We start from the raw sequence: 15018 nt of genomic DNA on the forward strand, positions 1-15018 counted from the left end.
GTTCCCCGACCACCTTTTCTTTAACCAGAGCCCTCAGAAAATAGTAACAGGGGTACTTCAGTCTCCCTCTCATTTCTTTCCACTGGTCCTCCAGACATATGGTCATATCTGCCAGCTCTAACCATGGTCTACTTGATTGTGAGAGTGGCATTAGGCAATTCACCATCACCTCAAGGAATGGGTAGGTTCATGGTAACTTGTGTGTATTGAGTTTTATAAGCACATTACATGTTAAATGTTCTTCCAAGGTTAGATAGTGAGGTTTTATATGGATCATTCTTTTGTAAATAGGATGCTATCCAGTCAATTCTGTATTTGATAGTTTGATATTACAACAGGTAAAATCACTACATAATGTGGCAATAAAATAGCTGCTATTACTGCTTTCTAACAAAGAAAACTGTAAAAATTACCTATAAATCCACTAGTCACAAGAACAAAAATTTAATACAGATATGGAACTGCTGTCCTATGATGTAGAATAAAACGGTATCCTCTATCCAAATCCACTGCATATCCTAATATATAAAGAGCCAGGGTCCGTCACGACCGAAACATTCAGACAGATGACCGAAAACCAGGCTAAGGTTCCGGTGGCCCATGGCTGGAGTCAGTCCTGGGTCCTGACAGCCTGTGGCGGGAGTCGGTTCTGGGTCCTGGATGCCTGGGGCATGGCAGCAGGAGGGAGCTGTGGGAATGGAGCCATGCTGCCATCAGACTGGTCTCTGGGTCCCTCCCTTCTGCCTGTAGGCTCTGGGGAACCAGAGCCATGCTGCGATCTGGGAATCTTGGTCCCTCCCCTGCCCACAGACTCCGGGGAACCAGAGCCATGCTGCAATCAGACTGGCCTCTTGGTCCCTCCCCTCTGGCCCACAGGCCCGGGGAACTAGAGCCATGCTGCAATGGGACTGGACCCTACCTGAGGGGTCCCGGATTGTGAGAGTGTGCAGGCTGGGCTGAGAGACACCCCCCCCCCCCCCCACCCAAAGTGCACGAATTTTCATGCACCGGGCCTCTAGTAAATGTATAATTCATCTGATCCCATTGTTGACCCACATGGAATTATCTGTATATTTTAAGCAAGATAATTTGACCTGAAATAAAATCAAAATCAAATATACTATAGGGAGATAGTCTTTATAAGTCTCAATAGGAAGAAATACCTAAAACATGATAACCAGAGTCTTCCAAGAAAGTAATTAAAAAGTCCTTTGATTCATCAAACTGAAATTCTTAGCAAATTGCTGGATATTTCTTAAGTTCCATTAGTGTGGGCTAATATTCCAAGGAGCAAGGAGATCATAAAACAAAAGTGTTGTAACTTCTCTTCCTAAACTATATATATAAAAGCCTAAGCGACCGGAATGACTGGTTGCTATGACACGCACTGACCACCAGGGGGCAGATACTCAAAGCAGGTGCTACCCCCTGGTGGTCAGTGTGCTCCTACAGGCAACCTCCCCTGCTGGTCACCTTCCTCAGTCCCTCCCCCTGGCCAGCAGGCCCCGATCACCTGATCAGGGCCAGGTCCAGGGCTGGGACAGGGAACCGGGGAGGGGTGGAGGCAGATGTGGCCCCTTTCCCAGGGGGGCCATGGGCTGGCTCCCTCCTCAGGGCTGCCAGCCAACCTCCCATGCCCCGTCCCTCCCCCCGGCTGGCAGGCCCGGATTGGCCAGCCACCCACCCACCATGGTGGAGGTTCCAGCGAGGGAAGGAGGGGGGGCAGGAAACCACATGGTGGTGGGGTGCCAACAATAGCAGCACTGGTGTCCAGTGTCTGCTCCTTCTGTGCCTGGCTCGGTGACCATCACCTCTTCTCTGAACCGGCCCTGATTGGCCTGGCCCCAAGCGGCCCTAATCGCCGACCAGGCCTAGGGACTCCACTCTTGTACGAATTTTGTGCACCGGGACTCTAGTATTTCATAAATACCAGCATTGACATTCCTAAATTTTCAAAGCTTTCCTTCTCACTCTGATTCAGAAAGCCACACTTCTTTGCTACAAATGACATAACCACTAAACCAGAAGTTTACTGTAAATACTAGTAACACAAATTTGTGTGACCCAAAGGAATAAAACAGACACCATGACAACTTGAAAAGAAAAAAAAAACACCTGGTCACACTTTCTCTTCCTTTTTATATACTTCTTCTAAATATGCAAAACAAGCAGTCATGGTAGGTGTTTATCCAGTTCACTGATTTTGAAGTAGCCAAATTTGGTTAAATGATGGACCTCCAATCTTATCAGACTTACTGTTAATATAGCAGATTATTTCATTAAACAGTCAAACTAAATGATCTAGATTATATCCACACCACTTACATAGCAATAACAGTAACTTGCCAAATGTTGAATTTCACCTGAACCAATTCAGAGAGTATGGATGTTCATGCAGAGAAACTCACTCATTGTCATCAATTGATTTTAGAGAATTGAAAATATGTGGGTAAATAGAAACAGGGCTCTCTTCACAGTGATCTTTAAAACTTACAAAATTGAATCTCTACAACATGGGACAATAACAAGCAGAGAAAACCTTCTCATGTACTCAATCATGTGCAGATGCAAATATCTCTCTCATGTTAATGAAATAATGATACCGTTTTCGGCAGTTTCATTGACAAATAATAAGAAAGATGTCTAAATGGGCGTGGCAGTGTGAGAGTTAAATCTGATTGTAATTAGATTGCAGTATGTATAGTCATGTGGTTAATAGTAAATTTTCCTTGATTAACTGGTCCTGTTTGTTAAGAGCTCCTATTAATAATACATTAGTGCTCTCTGTGTTGGCTGTAGAGACACACCATGGACCAGTGCAAAATTAATGAAGGCAGGTATGCATGCTGATTAGAATGTGGCAGTTTAATAAACTCTTCCAACATTAAATTATTTAATGCATTCATGCTCATGCAGGCTATTCGATGGTCAGCTTGACCACCTATGTGTTAATATTGGGAATTGAAATGCAGAGAGTGGAAGAGATATAGTGGTGTATGAGGCAATTAGCTCTCATGTCTGATAAATGGGGCAATACCTATGTGCGCGCATGTTTTAGCAAACCACAAATAGTGCTTTCATTAGCTGGAATCTTCTGTGGAAATTTTTATAAATGTTTAGTTTCATTTTTGCACCATAAACAGAGGGTCTGATAGCTGTAGTCACTGTCAGTTGAATGTTTGAGGCAAATTTAAAGTAAGCTATACAGTAAGTTGCCTTGTTAAAATAAATGGGTCACAAAAATTAGATAGGAAGCTTATCAATAAACATCTCCAATCTGGATATAATCTCTATCTATCAAATAGAAAATACTTTATATAAATGTAAATTATTTCTATATATAAATGCAAATAGCTATTAGATGTTGAGCAAAAGAATAAGATTTTATATTTGAATAATCTTTATAGTTTACACAAAGCTTATAAATGTTATTTTGTTTCATTTTCATCATAACCATTTTAAATGAAGAGTGAGTATTATTTGCTAATAAGTGGCCGATCAGAGCTTTAAAAATCTCAGTTCTTATAACTCAAAGTTCAGGGCTTTTTAGCACAATTTTACAGCTGCCTACAAAACTAGTATTGGTGAGAATAAGCTATTATTTATAAACAATATACTTTTAATTAATTTTTAACAAAATTACTTTTTTTTGTAGTAGGTAAGCATTCTAGGAATTCAACCTCTCTGGGAACAGGATGCTACATAGATTTGGTAGAAACACAAAAGAAGACATTTCTATATTTTAACACTATCTAATTATAAACAAATAAGTTTGTAAATGACATACATTTTCTTAAGTCCCAGGATACTTTCTGGCTGTATTTCAGGCATTCACAGGAACTTTCACAGTGCTTGCATGGAAAACATGCCAACACAGAACAATCCAGGCTCTGGACCTTGGAGACAGTGTAGAAAGCATGAACTGTCTTTGGTGCGGTCACCAGCAAGTCTAGTTTTGCTGAATTACAAGACCATCCACTGTAGAAGTAAGCCCTAGAAAAATGGTTGAATGGATTTATCAGTCTGGGGAATTCCATGACTTTGCCATTCTGTCTTCAGTTCTTCACCCATTCTTAGGGTGTCAGCTAAAATAATAAAAAGGAGAAAATGATTCTTACTCAACAAAATCAAAGGAGAGTAGCAAGGAAGCCTGGACAGACTAAAATGCACAGGAAGCCAGGATAGCAGGTCTGTCTGCTAGACTTGTACATTCCCAGGAACTGTCAGTCTGACTTTGAGCAGTTAACTTCACTGGGTCTCCATAGGTACTTTCAGATGTAATTGAGGGAACTGAGGAAAGGAAAGGATTATGTCCAGATTGAAGATGTTTATTGATAAGCTTCCTATCTAATTTTTGTGACCCATTTATTTTAACAAGGCAACTTTCCTTTGTTTTTGTTTTTTTATCAGGAGGAATAATCCCAAGAATCCTTTACACACACACACACACACACACACACACCACACACACACACACACACACACACAAAGTATGGACTTCTGTGGCAGACAGAAAACACCATCTTTGTATGGCATACTGTGCAATTCTGGGGCTTTGGCTGGCCTGTGATTTCTCTATGGACCTTATCCAGCCTGGACGGTCTGAATTCCTGCTATTGGTTCCCCCCACCCCACATCTCTGGCTAGCTTCAAAGAATGCTGTGGTCATGAATTAATATTGTCCTCTTGATTAGCTATTACAATGTTGGTTGCAGTATCAACGGTGTTTGTCCTTACTGCTTCCCTTTGACAATGTGGACAGTTATTGATGTCTGGCACTTGTTAGAGGTGGTTGGCAGCTACATGAATATTGTAACTTACAATAGGCTTTCCACAACATTGCTGTGTGCCCATGAATTCTGACAGCTATCTGAAGGATATAGGAGCTGCCAGTCCATTTTTTCCAGTCATGGTGTGTGCTGACAAAATGGGTTTTACTTTTCTCTGGATCTAGCAGAAACATTGCACAATTAGAAGAGTAAACAATTTCAACTTGTTTGTATATTTTCAGTCAATGAGCTTTTGCAAAATCATTGTATTCTACACATCTAAGTTACTTATACTAACAAAAAAAGTAGCTCAAACAAGGCTAATTCTTAACTTTTAACTTTCAAGCCTTTGGCTTCTGTGAAAATCAAATGTGAGATGCAAATGAAGACTACTCCCAAAAGACAGGGTCTCACCTGACGCACAGAATGAACTCAAAACAGCAATAATAATTAAGCATTGAGGATAGCATGATTGGAATGCTGGGATAATGGTAATGTTTTGAACATGGAAATACAACTTCAATATCATGCATTTTTCTAAATGCCCTGATAGACATAACTAACTTTATCAGCAATATCATTCCCTTTGTATCATCCAGTATAGTAGACTTACTATTTGTCAAGTATTTGGAATTTATTTAACTTGGTGAAAACTCAATGGGATAAAAACAATTTTTATCTCTATTTTGCATATTATGAAATTGAATCTCAGAAATTTTGACTTGCCCATAGTCAAGAGGCACTGAGACAGAGACAATACTGAAATCCAGAGAGTCTTAGCGTTCTTAACACTTACAAATGGTACAGCCAATCCTTCATAGTTCAATATGGCAGCCACATGTAGCTATTGAACAGTTGAAATATGTGTAGTCTGAATTCAAATGTGTTACAAGTGTAAAATAGACAAGATTTGAAGACTTAATATGAAAAAAGTAATGTAGCATATGTAATTACTAGATTTGTTACATTGCTTACAGGTTGAAATGATAATGATTTGATTATTTAGAATTAAATAAAACATATTATTAAAATTAAGTTTACCTGTTTTCTTCTTTTTTATAGTGGCATAGTATTCCATTGTGTAGATGTACCACAGCTTTCTAATCCACTCACTCATCTGCTGATGGGCACTTAGGCTGTTTCCAAATCTTAGCTATGGTCAATTGTGCTGCTATGAACATAAGGGTGCATATATCCTTTCTAATTGGTGTTTCTGGTTTCTTGGGATATATTCTTATAAGTGGGGTTACTAGGTCAATGGCAGTTCCATTTTTAATTTTTTGAGGAAACACCATACTGTTCTCCACAGCGGCTGCACCATTCTGACAGGTGTGAGGTGGTACCTCATTATTGTTTTGGTTTTCACCTCTCAGATGATTAGTGACTTTGAGCATGTTTTCATATGTCTCCTGGTCTTCTATATGTTCTCTTTTGAAAAGTGTCTATTTAGGTCCTTTGCCCATTTTTTTATTAGATTGTTTATCTTCCTTTTGTTAAGTTGTATGAGTTCCCTGCAAATTTTGGAGATTAAACCCTTAACGGAGATAACACTGACAAATATGTTCTCTCATGCAGTGGGCTTTCTTGTTTTATTGATGGTTTCTTTCGCTGTGCAAAAACTTTTTATTTTGATGTAGTTTCATTTGTTTATTTTCTCCTTAGGTTCCATTGCCCTAGGAGTTGTGTCGGTAAAGATATTGCTACGACAAATGTCTTCTATTTTGCTGCTTATGGATTCTTCTAAGATTTTTATGGTTTCCCATCTTACATTTAAGTCCTTTATCCATTTTGAGTGTATTTTTGTGTATGGTGTAAGTTGGTGGTCTAGTTTTTTTCTTTTCTTTTCTTTTTTTTTTTTTTTTGTATGTATCTGACCAGTTTTCCCAACACCATTTATTGAAGAGACTATCTTGACTCCATTATATGTTCTTGCTCCTTAGTCAAATATTAATTGAGCATAGTGGTTTGGGTTGATTTCTGGGTTCACTGTTCTGTTCCATTGATCTATATGTCTGTTCTTGTGCCAGTACCAGGCAATTTTGAGAACAGTGGCTTTGTAATACAGCTTGATATCTGGTTTTGAGATCTCTCCAACTTTGTTCTTCTTTCTCAGGATCACTGCAGCTATTCAGGGTCTTTTTCTATTCCAGATAAATTTTTGGAGAGTTCGTTCTATGTCTGTGAAATATGCCGTTGGTATTTTAATGGGGAGTGCGTTGAATTTATAGATTGCTTTGAGTAGTATGGACATTTTAATGATGTTGATTCTACCAATTCATGAACATGGTATGTTCTTCCATCTGTTTATGTTGAAGTGGCCTTTCTTATCTCTTGTTATGGCATTCCCTTTGATGTCTATTTTGTCAGATTTAAGTATTGCTACTCCAGCTTTTTTTTCACTCCCATTTGCCTGGAAGATATTTTTCCATCCCTTCACTTTCAGTCTGTGTGAGTCTCTTGTTCTGAGGTGGGTCTCTTGTAGACAGCATATATATAATGGTCCTGTTTTCTTATCCATTCAGCTACTTGATGTCTTTTGATTGGAGCATTTAGTCCATTTACATTTAATGTTATTATTGATAGGTAACTGTTGGTAGTCATTTTTATTGTTTTCACTATTTTTTACCATAAGATTACTTCATTTATACTAAGAATCTCATTGAAAAGAATAGGTTGAAACCATAACTCCAACCAAAAACCACAATGCCCCCCAGTATTGGCTATCTCATGCTTCATGTGCATAACCTGCGGTGGGATGTTAAATAGTTGTCCATGTGGGAAGAGACTGGACAAAAATTGTGCACCTATGGATGAGGACAGTGGGCAGGGAGTGAAGGCGGAGGGTGGGGCGGGAACTGGGAGGAGGGGAGTTATGGGGGGAAAAAGAGGAACAAATGTAATAATCTGAACAATAAAGATTTAATTTAAAAAAATAAATAAATAAAAGAAATCTCCCAGAGATAAAAAACAAAAACAAAAACAAAAAAAACAGTAACTATAAACCAAAGTTTGCTGTTTTACTCATTTTGCTAGGAACCATCTCTAATTCACAATAGCCATATTGAAATCTTTCAATGTCGGGAATTCCTCGCCAGTTGTTGGCTAAACATCAGCATCTACAAGGTGCAATTGCCTTTCTGTGTTGAGGACTTTAAGAGTAGACATCATATATTACTCATTTTTTGTAAAATATTCTAGTACAAGGGTCCTTGGTGAATCTGATGATAGCAGAAAGAGACTCTGGCCCACCAGCACCAGTAAAATTGTGTCTATTAAAGAGGAAGAAAAATGATTACCTCATGAAGTCTAAGAAAACAGTTCATTTCATTCACAATTATACAAATATCTGAGAACCCATATTATCAACCAAAACACATTTAGGGCACTTTTCACACAGAAGTTTTTCTATGAGAAAAAAAGAGTTAATATTAAATTTTCCATAAGTATTTGTTGCTGACTGACCAAATGTATCTTCTAAATGAAACTACTAAGTCAGCAAGGGTCAGGAGGTGCATGCACTAAAAAGAAAACTTAAATTCCACTGTGAGAATTTACATCAAAAGTAGAACCAATGAGTTATTTCCTTCAGTATTTTCCCTCATGATGAGGATATAACACATATGAAAAGCCATAAAGCAAGAGGTTTTAAGTATTGATGAACATGGGTAGGAATGAATCACATACACTGGGCTTTTGTGCAGCATGTAAGTCAAGACATTAAAGAAGACAGATAGGTAGATATAGGGGGAGAAGCATATTTAACCTCCACTTATGAGTTTTAATTTGATTTATGGGCAAATTGCATGCTATTTCTTAAATAATTAATTTAGAGTAAATCCAAGTTTTAACTTTTGTTGAAGCACTAAAAACAAAAGCAAAAATTTAATGTTTTTCTCCTCACCTATAGCTAAAAACCAGCTGAATTTTAAAACCAAATTTGGCAGGCACTTGATGGAATGCTTTCAGCATGCTGTTTTAAAGATAAAACTATGGAGAAAACTTTAAACATGAATGGAGGTCACAAGAAAAATTCCTCTCACACAATAGAATCCTCATGTCCATCTCTCCAAATGTGTGTCTTGGGCTCTAAGTTGGAAGAATACAACAAGGTATTTTTATTCTTTCTCCACATCCTTGGGTTCTAAGAATAAACACCCTTTAAATGTTTCTATAGCACATCTAATTCCTCTCTAATACATTTTGCTGGCTTTGGTGTTCAATTTAATTTAAATCAGCAGAATAATCCAAGTGAATCTAGGTTGCTATAATGTTACATTAGGAAGATCAGATCCATTTGCAGCTAAGGTACACCCAAATTCATTAACATTTGCTCAATAGGCTTCCAGCAGGTGACTTTATGAAAGGAAACAGATGCATCTGAATGTCACCTTACCACATATGTGACTATTAATAGATTTTTGTTCTGTCCATATACTGTAATTGATGCATCTCATTCTAAGGGAATATGGATAATGGCATTAGTTTACTTTCAAATACACAGAATTATCCAAAAATGTTCTCTAAGAGGCTTTGACATTTAAATAAGTCCAAATTTTACACAGGCGCAATGGGGATTAACCTCAATGACTTTCTAAGTGCTAATTACTAAACCTAAACACAGGATAGCTCAAAGGGCTAAACCACAGAGAGGGTGTGGGTTCTAATGCCCAGGTCAGAAATATGGCCAAAGGCAAGACTTCCTAGAACAGAAAAGTAAAAAGAAGCAATCTAACTGGCTGGCTTCTGCATGAAGGCAAGGAAGCTGGCTGGGGACCTATAGGCTCAGATATGGACTCTGTACATTTTGAAGAAACTTGCCAAAAGGAATATGTATACTTGAGCCAGCCATTGCAATGGAATAAAATGAATACAGACAGGAGTCACAGCACATTATTAGTTCTAGGACTGGCATGTCTCTGAGCCATGGTTTCCCTCCTGCATGCAATAGAAATGGCAGTGCCTGACATGTAAGTGTGCAAAATTATTCTGGGGAGAAGAAATGAGACCATGAGTATGAAAACATTTACAGACTATAAAGATCTTCTGTGCTGAATAAGTTGTTATGTATTATTGGGTTGCTGGATTGAAGTGATGGTAAATCTTTCCAAAACATTTGCATTAGAAAATATAGCTTTTGGCCCAGCCGACATGGCTCAGTGGTTGAGCATTAACCTATGAACCAAAAGATCACAGTTCGATTCCTGGTCAGGGCATATGCCCAGGTTGTGGGCTGGATCCCTAGTGTGGGGCATGCAGGAGGCAGCCAATCAATGATTCTCTCTCATCATTGATGTTTCTACATTTATGCCCTTCTCCTTTCCTCTCTGAAATCAATAAAAATATATATTTAAAAGAAGAAAGAAATCAGCCTTCAAACAGTATATTAATATTGTTTGGAGAGGAGGGGTAGGGGGGTGGTATACACCTTTGGGAAGAGCAACGCAAGACACTGAGGGCATATTGCAGTTGGTATTTGTGTCTACAAAGTCCTCCTAATGAGGAGAAAAAGAGTGCTGCATTTATCTTCTCTCCATAAGTTAATAAAATAAATCCCATGTTAAAATTAAAGAAGAAAAGAAAATGGAGAAAATAAAAGGAAGGGAAAGGGAGAAAGAATTATAACCTTTACCAAAGTCTCTTGACTGGTGCCAAAAATGAACAGCACTGCCTGGAATTCAGCCATTTATCTATTCACTAGAGGCCCAGTGCACGAAATTCGTGCATGGCAGGGGGGGAGAGGAGTCCCCTCAGCCCAGCCTGCACCCTCTCCAATCCAGGACCCCTCGGGGGATGTCTGCCTGCCAGTTTAGGCCTGACCCTGGGGATTGGTCCTAAACCGGCAGTTGGACATCCCTCTCACAATCTTGAACCACTGGCTCCTAATTGCTCACTGCCTGCCTGCCTGGTCGCCCCTAACTGACCCCCTTGTCAGCCTGATAGCCCCTCACTGCCTCTGTGTGCTGGCCTGATTGCCCCTAACTGCCCTCCCTGCCAGCCTGGTTTCCCCAACTGCCCTCCCTGCTGGCCTGGTTGCCCCAACTGCCCCCTTGCCAGCCTGCTTGCCCCTCACAGCCTTCCCCTCCCCCCTCCCCCGCTGGCCTGGTCTCCCCAAACAGCCGGCTATTCAGTCTTTTGGTCATCCCTCACTAACCCCCCTGCTGGCCTGGTCGTAGGCAGCCATCTTGTGAGAGTGTGAGGGTTAATTTGCAAATTATCTCTTTATTATATAAGATACCTGACAGACTTCTCTCTAGCTTGGTGAATCCTCCATTTCTCTCCTCCTCTTCTCTTCCACCCTTCTCCTCTTTCTTTGCCTTACTACTGCTTCTCTACTTTACTAGCCCTCCCATAAATTCTCTACTTAAATCTGGCCTCTGATCTCTCTTTATTCCCACCTTCTTCCCATTTTCCAAACAAATTCTGTTCTGCTCTGCATTGCTGCATGTCCTTTCTAGTCAATGTTAGTCTGCTCTTTCTTAGTTCCTTTCCATTCTTTGCTTTCCTATTATTCTAAGTACCAAAACAAGGGCCAAGAACTGAGCAGACAAAACAAGATCTGCCTCAAGGTGAAGGCAGAAAAAAAGACTGTATTACTATATCACATAAGAGGATGATTTACACAAATATGTCTATGGTATTCCAGACATTGTTTCGAGAGCTTTACATTTCTTAATACCTTTAATTCCCTCACCACTCTATGAAAAAAAGTACTTTATTATCTCCATTTTTCAGAAGAGGGCAATGAAACCCAGAGAGAATAATAAATTTGGACAAAGTCACAAAGCTTTAAGTCTGACTAAGGAGCCTGCCCTCAGCTACTGAAGGGGATGGATATCTAATTAGAGAAATGAATCAATGTACAAAGTATTGAAGTGGGCTGTGTATGGCTGGAAGTGTGAGGGGAGCTGAAATTTCATGGTTAGACAAGGTAATGGCTGCCAAAGGGGTCATAGCCAATCCCAACACAACCTATCACAAACTCATGACGTGGTACAAAACTGTCTAAAGTTAACCTCTCTCTAGGTAATGTTTTCTTAAAGGCTGAATTTGTGGAATGAGTCATTTTGAGAAATCAAATTTGTATTGGCTACCAATTTCATTAAATTCAAGAAATGGAAGAGTCTAACAAAGCAGAATGAGAACCAAAGTAAACTCAGTGAATGTCCATATAGTAAATTTAGTGCAGATCTGCCAAATTATTACTGCTCTCTGAAGATTGCTAGTCAGGGGCCACAGAACCTCCCACATTCCCCATACATGCATATAGGAATAGCATGGCTTGTTTTATAGGTACTGCATGAAGGTTGTCATGTCATCTATTTTGGTTCTTCCAACACTCCCACACCAACTCTATATAGGTCTGGAAAGATGCAAAAACCATATGATGTTGTTCCACAAGTTCAAGTAATTTTTATTTATAATTATGGTTTGTGTGTTTTTAATATTCATATTTTCTCTCCTTGATTCCAAAAAAGTTTATACTGTCTGATATTGAGTTTGACTAAAATAAATTGTTTTCATGTATTTAAGCTTTAAAAGAAATTCTTCTGGTACATTCCAGAGTCTAGTAATTGGCTGTTATTAGTATTAATAAGAATTACACAGCCAAATCCCACTGCCCTGAACTGAAAAGATACCCCTTAGGATCAAGACTCAGTAATATTTTGAATGTGTTGAAATATAATTTCCAGTTCACAGACCTCTCAAAAGGTAAAACAGATATGGGAGTTTATGTTTGAGATAATAGAAAAGAAACTTCCTCGTTCGTGCTGCTTGGAATTAGAAATGTATAAGTAATCAAATTTCTTTGCTATGCAGAGGACAAGCAATCATTCCTATGAGAGACTCTTAATAGTAGATCTTTTCTATTCATTTCTTCAAAGGAAGGCTACCTCTGGCTGTATTTTTTTTTCTGTTAGAGCCATTTCCATTGCCTTCAAATCTCTGTAATACATATTATTTGAATATCTGGAAATGTATTTATTGCCTTGTAAGTATATTGTGAAAAGTACCAGCCCACACAAATTTTATCAGTATGTCTCATGCAAAATAATTTTGCTTTTTTTCCTCTCCACCTCATACTTACTTACCTGTGTCTACTAATAAACAATTATTGATATATATATATATATATATATATATATATATATATATATATATATGTTAAAACATGGGTAAATTCTTTAAAAAGATAACCTAGGCTTTCCTGATTCTGCCTGTTTAGACAACAAATGGGTAGCACCTTTTGTATTAGTCTTTCTGTAATGATACCACCAAGGAAACACCCCAGCTATTCCACTTCTCTATGTTAGTATCTTCTGTATTTTAAAACTTGATTCAACAATCATTTTATACCAGAGGATATATCATGACTTGTGAAATGTTCAGTTGCTTTCAATAAAAAAAAAATGAAATCATTTTACATAAGCCAGTTTAAAATATCAGAAGAACAAAAATGGATCTATTTGGAATTGTTTCTGAAACAAAACTTGATTTTTGTCAGTAGTGCATAAAAAAACAATGAAATAGCCAAGAAAACATTTTCTTATATTACACAGTCCTTTTGACAGAGGGTCAGTCCTAGTCTTTTAAATTTGGCATCCTAAAATAATATCAATATCTTTATTTAGAATATTTTCTGAAAGTTTGTTTTCAGTGAAACCAAAATTAAGCTGAATTACAACAAAATATATTAATAAACTACATCATGTGCTGTTTTACTGATGTGCTTAATGGAGAGTTTTGTTTATTGTTTTATACTCATCTTAATTTTTTAAATTGCTGTGTAAGAGGTTTCTGCAGCATTTCCATTGTGAAACATACAACCATCCAAATCCCAATTCCCAAAACGTTAAACAAATATACTATGAAGACATGTCTTTCTTTTATTCAAAACTGCAACCAGAAGTCAGGTCAAAATATCTTGAAAATGATTCATTTCATATATTTTCTGAAAAATTCAAAAGTGGTGACTATCATCGAAGGGTCTGCAGGAAGGAACTTCTTGTATACAAAGACAACTTTGAGTAGAGCATAATTTCTTCTTTAATGTACTTGTCTTCCTCTGGAAAAAAATGTTCTAGTTTCATATCAACTTTAGGTTTTGGGGTGTGTTTTTTTTCCTGAACCATGAGTAAATTTATGAAACTCTTTTTCCTTCTAAGAACCCAGAGAAGCAATCACTTTCATTCTGTAAAAGAGTGTCCATTATAATTGTGGTAATTTGTATTTACAGAGTCAAATTACCTAAAAAGATAGGAATAATGCTCTACTTCTCATAATGTGGCTCTTTTTTTCAAAAGTCTCTTGAGATAAGAAAACTTATCCCTGAACATTGACATTGCATGGGTTTGAATATGTCAACATTTCTAAAAACAGCATGGTCTGTAAAGGGCCCGGGAGTGAAATGGAGGCACTCCTATCAATGATAATTTTGAAAATGGAATATGATTCCCAAGTTTCTTGAAACAGAAATCAGTAATGGGGAAAACTGATGGCTCCATTTGCCATTAATAAGATGGAGGAAGTGACCTAAACCAATGAGCAAGGGACACTAGGACACAGAGCTAAAAACAATCTTCTTTTGTGAGATGAATGAAAAGAAAATACTATTGCACAATTCTAAACAGTAACTTTTTTTTCTAAAGGAAATGGGCTAATTTAGCTGGGTCAGACTCCTTTTCTTCTTCTTGATATTTATTTGTATTCTACACATTTTCTTTCTATTTTACAGCATTCTTAAATGCTTCTTTTCTCTGTGCTTGTGGGCTAAACACTGACATTCAGGTGGCCTCTTCCTGGCCTGTTGTGTCTCCTCTGGCCTCACTTTGGGCTTTGGGGCCTTGATACCTTTGCAAGGGAAGTACCTGCGTTGAGAAAGCTCTTCTCTAGGACCCAATTCAAAGACCTCTTCAGCCGGAGTTCACCTTTTATCTCCTAACATATTATATACGTGGCATGTGCTTGCTATGTAATGGATATGTTTCTGAATGAATGAATATCACTGATGATTTTACCACTCATACACCACTTATCAGCATTGCTGTGTTTAAATGTTAGATCTTCCCAAACAGAGTGTAATTTCCTAGAAACAAGAAGATATCTTTCACTTTGGTACTTCTTATATAATAGATCAATGATTATACTTTAGTGAAAAGTACACAAGAGATATTAGTAGAATATATGAAGACTCTTAACATAAAAAGTACCTAATATTTAAAAGTATATTCTCATTTGGAAAGCAGGATTG

Source organism: Myotis yumanensis, unplaced genomic scaffold (genome assembly GCF_028538775.1).
Source record: "Myotis yumanensis isolate MYYU_CA2020_CCGP unplaced genomic scaffold, mMyoYum1.0.hap1 SCAF_2, whole genome shotgun sequence".
In the NCBI taxonomy this organism is placed as follows: Eukaryota; Metazoa; Chordata; class Mammalia; order Chiroptera; family Vespertilionidae; genus Myotis; species Myotis yumanensis.